Source organism: Amblyomma maculatum, chromosome 1 (assembly GCF_055883805.1).
Source record: "Amblyomma maculatum isolate TAMU_Amacu chromosome 1, ASM5588380v1, whole genome shotgun sequence".
Classification (NCBI taxonomy): domain Eukaryota; kingdom Metazoa; phylum Arthropoda; class Arachnida; order Ixodida; family Ixodidae; genus Amblyomma; species Amblyomma maculatum.
The window spans coordinates 17,295,048-17,302,455 of NC_139344.1; the positions used below are offsets into that span (position 1 = coordinate 17,295,048).

The 7,408-nt window shown below is 44.7% G+C and overlaps 1 long non-coding RNA gene across 1 annotated transcript; it reads left to right on the forward strand.

The window, feature by feature from the left end:
* The first annotated feature begins 465 nt into the window (after positions 1-465).
* Positions 466-6,885, forward strand: LOC146201848 (uncharacterized). Its single transcript, XR_014701789.1, has 3 exons — positions 466-595; positions 1,958-2,083; positions 6,575-6,885. It is a non-coding gene; the product is annotated as an uncharacterized LOC146201848 (long non-coding RNA).
* Positions 6,886-7,408: the final 523 nt, after the last annotated feature.

A 7,408-nucleotide genomic window follows, 5' to 3' on the forward strand; every position in this document is an offset into this window, starting at 1 on the left:
GCCGATTTCGGACGTCCGCCGGAATTCCGGCGTACGTACGAAAGCGGATGGTCGAATCCGTTCGCCCAGAGGACAGCCGCCGTACGTCCGCCACTGGACTTGCTTTTACACAGCTATGATATAGTTTATAGTCGTCGTGCTCGTCTGAACTGCGTATAAATCAGTAATGCCGTCAAGTCTGCATTATATGATGCCAGAGCGAATCGATGCGATAGAAAGCGTTTTCATTAAACAGTTTTTTTTTTATTTTCCGCATGTTTCATCGTTAAATTCTTCCATCAAAAATTTTTGATTAAAAGTTAAATGACCATTAAACATTTTTCTATCATGATGCTTCGGTGAAATTTTAATCAGTGGCTGAATAGACGCAGCAAGCTCAAAAAGAACGAAACCGAACCTATCCTCAAAAAATTCTGAAATGAGCCAATCCAATCCACCTGACAAATTGAAGTTTAGTCATGGAAGATGGCTTCACGTTTCCGTGTTCTGCATTTTCTGCGCAGTTACAAATACCTACGGCTGTAATGCACTGCTAGCATTGTTTTTGCTGTGGCTTGGTGCGGCTGGCACACTTTGTTCACCCGCCGATTCCAAAGTAAGTATTTCACCGAACTTTTGTTTCTTTAGTGGAACTTTTCGACGCACCGATAGTGGTGAGCTTTTGGGTAAAGAAACAGCTCTGTACAGCAGCCGAACGGTCGAGTGTTTTAGGCAAGACTGACAGGATGGCTCCGCGCCGACTAACTAAAGTGCAGCCTCAAGTCTGAGGGCCATCTTTCTCGGCATTACTGGACGCTGCGCCAGTAAGCCGCGCAACTTCTCTGTCTCTGATAAAGGAGTGCCTGCCCGAGCTTTGAAGGAGTTAATTTGTTAACCATGCGCAACGTGCTGAGTTGTAAAAACTATACGAGAAAACTTTTGCACTCCTCGAGCCTATCGTGCGACATGCCTACACTTGTGAAAACGTCGCGAGTTTTTTTTTTTAATGGACAGCCGCTGATCTTTCTCTCTCGAGCTTTACGGCAACTACAGTTTCGATAAGGAACGGCTGTAGCTACTAAATAACTAAAGGTTTAGTACTCTCCTTCAGCTTTGACAAACCAGGACAGCCCCTTGCGCATGTTGGTTATGCATGTGGAACCGAACCGCGCAGAACAACCGGACAAGGAGATGAGAGAAAAAAAAAAGTCAGCACTTGTCTTTTTCTTGACCCGTTGTTCTGCGCTGTTCTGGCACGAATTTGACGTACCGCCGCCGCGATACAGTTGGGCTGTGAGCTCTGGTGCCTGCAACGCCTTCTTTTATGCAAAACAGGCATACTGGGAGGCCATGCAACTCGCAGGCTCAAAAAAAAAAAAAAGAAACACCAGTTGAGCAAAAGTGAGATGACAACAAAATTGTTGTTGCTTTGTCCTTACAGATATTCAAAGGCTCCTCAGTACTTCACTGCATTATTGACAGCGAAATAAGGCCAAAGCTACACTAGAGCCATGCAGCACCTTATAGTGCATGATACTGAGCTTATGTCTCGCACTGAAAGCTCTTACCATGTTCTTAGATTATCATATTAAAGTAGCTTTAAACCCATGCTTGTTAATACAGTGATAGCCATAAATTGAATCTAGGGCATCATGCTCACATACAAGGCTTCTGATAACTGCTGGTCACATGATGTGGGCTATATAGCAGAAACCTGTACCTGGTCATCTTACAAGCATTTGTGCAATTGATGCTTTTAATGTGTTGTAAAAATTTTTGTGTTCTGTTTCTGTATGGGGATGCTTTCCTTATTGAAGGCTAACATTTGGCTTGCTACAGCAAAACCTCTACCTAGTCATCCTAAAAACAGCACCGCAGTGGGTGCTTTTAGTGTGTTGTAAAAGTATTTGTGTTCTGCTTCTGTATGGCAATGCTTTTCTTGTTGAAGACTAGCATGAGGCTTCCAAAAATTTTTCAGATGCCATTTGCTGTAGCCGATTTCGTAGGCCAACAGGAAGCAGCACTTTGAACATGGAAAACTGTCATCCACGGGGGAAAAACAGCAACATCCCTTTGCATTCTCATTTCTTTGGTATGGCTAAAAGTGAGTATTGTATCATTATCTATATTATTAATATTGAATCATGATTGTCAGTGTTGAAGTTGTTTGAGCGTGATTTTAAACACACAGGACATCCCTTCGACATTAAGGTTTTAGCTTGTTTACATGTAGGATGCAGAACTGGTTTCAACAAACTTTATGCAGCAAATTATTTTTACATTGTCCACCATGTTACTTTTTGTCATTGTCCATTGAAGTAAATAACCAGTATTTTACGTTTACACAGTCGTCCACTCTTAGCTTGAATGGGAATGTGTGGCATGCAGTTTGCAAAATAGCAATGCATCCGTCACAGCCATGCATCAAGGCTAAGTGGCTTGTGCGTAGAGGGACCAGCCGCTCCAGCTTCACGTCATCTGCCTCTTTGCCCCGGTGTGCAGACGTGCATTGAGGCAAAGTGGTTTATGTGTAGAGAAACCAGGAGCTTCTTTGTCACATCTGGCTGTTTGTTACGGTGTGCAGATGCGCATCGAGGCAAAATGGCTGATGTGTAGAGGGACCAGGAGCTGCTGCTTAACGTCCTTCGCCTCTTTACTACAGTGCACAGCCGTGCATTGATGCTGAGTGGCTTGTGCATGGAGGGCCCAGGAGCTGCAGCTTCACGTCTGCCTCTTCGCTCAGGTACGCAGGTGCGTATTGAGGCAAAATGGCTTATGCATAGAGGGACCAGGAGCTGCTGTGTGGCGTAGTCTGTATATTTGCTATGGTGCGTATCGAAGTACAATGGGGGGCTCCTGTGTAAAGGTACCATGAGCTGCTGCGTCATGTCGTCTGCCTCTTTACTATGGTGCGCAGGCATGCATCAAGGCAAAGTGGCTTATGCATAGAAGGACCAGGAGCTGTTGCTTCACATCTGCTATGATGCGCAGCTGCGTATTGTGGGTGGTGGTGGAAAACATTGCCATCAGATACAAATACAGGAGGTTACTCACTAGCTGACCCTGAGGGGGCCTGTCCTGACAAAAACAAAGGGTCCCTAGTTTGGGACCCCAGTGGTGGTAGAGGGACTAGAGGCTGGTACTTCACGCTGTCTGCCTCTTCACTACGGTGTGCAGCTGCGATGGATGCAGTGGCATCTCAAAAAGTTCATGCCATGCACTCGCATGTTCAGCCTGAGTGGACGACTGTGTACCTGCTATAGCTTTGTTCTTCATAGAATAAACCTAGGCCAAGTTGGATAAATTATAGCTCACCTCATATGTGGTCAGCAAAGAAAAGCCACTCCAGAAAATCTGATGCATTTACTGTCATAGGATTCTTATTCATATACATGCTACTGACAAGTCAGATTCTTCACCCTCAGAAATGCCAGAAAAATAACCAAGGGTGCGTCTGCAATAGTCTAGCTTGCTCTTTCTCTGCAGACTTGAGTCAGATGTGTGTTCCATTGCTGTGGGTGGGACAGGTGTGAATCTTTGATTTTAAGCTTGCAACAAGTATGTTATTGTAGTTTAAAGGCAAAACGGTACTAATAATCGCAGCCCCCCGTGGCCTTTATCCCCTTTTAATAGTGTTGCTAGACACTGAATTATTAGTTTACTCTGCACTGTTTCTGTCTAGTTAATGTGCGGAGATGTCTCGCACATCTCCGCACATTTCTGTAAGGGGTCGGTGGGTATGCTAGGCACCATTATTAGTCTGCTCTTTTTGGGTCACCTGTTCAATGCCCAGCTGCGGCCGTCTCCCACTTGCCCTCGGACAGGAGGCGGAGAGACGCGCACAGAGAGGCAGCTACAGCAGCTACAGTGCTTAACGGAAACGTAGGCAGAGAGGGAAAGAAGTCCCCTCTTCCGAGGACTTTGCTGTCGCACTCGAAGACGCGGGGACAGGCAGTTTGTTCTCGTTGCTGTGTCATGTAGGGGGCTCATTTTTATTTAAGGAGCTTTACGAACAGTATACAACTAAGGGGTCCTTAGTACTAAGCGTACTAAGGGGTCCTTAGTACGCTGACTGGACCCATCACCCGGAGGCAGCACAGCTTTGAAACGAGCACCTCTTTTGGAAGAACTGCTTATCGTTCAAAGAAAAAACACATTCAGGTTGAAGGGTGTAAGGCCCTCTTCCTTGTTGGGGAGCCCATAAAAGTGACAATTATTCACTGCAGGCGCGCTGAGTGGGGTCTCGTTGAGGATTCCAACCCTGGATGTCAACAATGGTGGGAGATGGCGGCGTTGAAAAAGGGCAAGTGTGTAACAGTGACGGTATGATGCGGAGCGGGAGGATGTGGGTTGGCTCTTCTGATGTGGTCCGCAATGGTGCTGACTCGGACGCCAATAATTGCAATAATTGCCCTGTAAAAGGAGCCGCCAAGGATGCAAGCTTTGGGCAATGGTTTCGCACGTGGGACACCGTTTTGATGGGTTCTAATTTTTTTTCTTTTTTTTCCTAGAGGAGAGAGTTTGGCATGTGACCTAGTGAGCCAATCATTTCGAGGTCCATTCTCTAAATTCCGTTTGTTGTGAAACGAATTTGTCCCTTTTGCATTGCTTGTATTAGGGAGAGGGTGAAGAACTTATGAAAGTGGAAAGACATGCCAAAATGTTTGTTAGCCAGTCATGTGTGAGTTCGTTGTCATTGGGGATGAGAAATGTGGGCGGAGTCCCGAAGTTAATGAAACGGCCCCGCGGCCTAGAGAACTCGTTCTGAGCTAGATTTTGATCTCTTTCCTCTTCGGCATAGATCATGGTCATTGTTTCACCTGTTGTAAATACGTACATTGATGTATAAAATTTTCAGTTCATCTTCCTCTCCGTGTGCAAGTTGTTGTGGCCAGATGCAGTAAATTCACTATTTTCATTTCTATATAACGTGCCTTTCTGAAGATGTGAGCTATTTTGTCCAATCCTGTAAGAAAGCAGCAAAGCGCTCTCAAATCTTCCACAAAACTGTGTGATATCTTTAATACTAACTGCGGCTTGGTGTCACTCAAAACATGTAGTTGAGATAGATTTCTTCCCCCGCCCCTCTTTTTGTTCGTTCAAGTGAGGACCAGCGGACACTAACTCTTGCTTTTGTAATGCCCTAGGCCCCGCCTTAAGGCAGTACTCCAATGTCAATACCATTTTTATAGCTATAGCTGCCCAACAGCACTAATGTCTTTTATACACTTCTTTTACTAATCTCTTACCCAAGTGGTGGCTTATACTGCGGGGGCGAAAGTCTCTGGACAGTATGTCTAGATTTTGGACTAGAATCGCGATGTAAACGAATTGTGACCTTATTTCTCTTATGAAAGAACTAACATTCAACTTTCACATCGACAAGTATGGTCCGAGTTTCCTGGTCGATGTGAAAGTTATGTGCTTTGATTGCAGTTTGTGTAGTCCACACACTTGTCCCCGATATTACATAGGGGCAAATTAGGCGCCTTTACAGGGGCAGTTTCTTTGGCGTCCACTACCTTCCCCATAAAAAGCTAGTGTTTCTTGTGAACAGCTGGCTGCATTTATAAATATCATCATTTTGTTTTGTAATTTAATGTGCGTAGTTGAGAAATCCATGACATACATGCACAGCTGGTTGCCAGAATTATGCAACCATATTTCAGTAACTAACATCTATGCTGCATGCTGCCGGTAATACATCAGGAGCTTGTGGTTGTCAGCTTTTTGTGTTTTGTGTAACTATAAGCCTTGCTATTGTAATGTCACATATAGCGCTGTGGGTAAACAAATAACTTTACTTTTAACTCTTGTAGAAGCATGAACACTGCGCAATCACTGCGGCGGGCTATGCTTCCACATTGGGCTTTAGCCACATGTCAAATGTCTATCTTTATTCTGCTGCAGCAGCTCGCATGTTATCAGATAAGTTACTTCGTCGCAGCTGCTCTAAGGGGACGCTTTCTAGACGCTTGTAGCCTAGATGTTGATGTCGATATTACCCCCGACACGCCCAGGGAATGTCTTCGGTAGAGGGTACATGGAAACCAGCGAAATGTGCAGTTTACAGAACAAAAAGGTAATTTTAAATGATGTTATTATTGATCACTTCTTTTCAGAGCGGGAACAATGACTTTAGAAATCTGCCTGTTAAACCGCTCAAAATGCAGGTTTCTGCCGCCAAGGCGTACCTGTGTAATACTGCAATGCTCTGGCTGTGCTTTATGTTCATATACAGCATCCTTTATGCTTAGTTTCTCTGCATGTGCACTCCATATCTTGGGCATTGCTGAGGGCGCATAAGCAAACATAACACGCCATATTTGGTCAGAGTGGCATGTTCAAAACGACGACATAAAACATTAAAATACTGAATGCCAGGTTCTGGTCAAACTACGTTTGTATCTTTTGTTATTCTGCATGGGTTTTGCTGCAGTTATATGACCTTTCTATATAGTGTGTGACAGTTCTGAATGGAGATGCATGCGTACAGTGCCATCTGGAAAAAGCAATTGAGAGAAACTGGCAGTTGCCCTTGGAGATGTGTAATCAAAGTTCAGCACAGATAACTTGATTTTCCCTTCTATTGCAGGAAGAGCCCAGCCTGCTCTTTCCATCTTAGGCATGAAAGACCAGCAACAGCTGATCGAGCAAATGCACAGGATAGTAACTGCTCCTGGAATCCCGGCCTGCGGAAGCCGCCCACAGAGAACTCTACCATCTCCTCGCTAATTCCGAAATATTAGGTTTCAATAAATACCTTTTCCTCCACCACCTCCCCAAGGGAAGAGCTGTCACGGCCAAGGATAATTAAAAAAATTATTCAAGTAGATTCTTAATACTCCAGTTGGCCTGTATTTTACCATGCCATTCCTTAACATCGATATTTTTTAGTGTAGACTATTTATGCATGCAGTTTTTGCAATAAAGCAAAAAAATGCTTTTTTTACAACCTCGCATGCTGGTATGCCTATACACTTAGCATGTTTTCAGGAATGGTGCATTTGTGTAAAGCTCAGCTAGCATATGTGCCTCTTTGATGGAAGTTTTAATTGCACACTACTGTTCAATGCTTTGTGTGTGAAAGTAAAGCAGACAACAGGAAACTTGAACCTGTTGCATATTCTATTGTCTGCTTTACTCTCACGACAAAGGCATTGAGCACTAGTATGTGACTGAAATTTCCATGGCACATGCTTGCTGAACTTTACACGAATGTTATTGGCAAGTTTTTACACCAATAGCGGGCCCTGCAAGCATGTTCCGGGAAACGTCCGAATGTCCGCCTCCGGCTGCCCGTCGGACGTCCGTGGGATGCGATCCGGATCCACGAACGATAGTCCGACAGATGTCCGCTGTACGTATATCGAACATAACCGGACTTCCGTCGGATGTCCGAAAGCGGACGTCCGTCGGTTGACCGTCG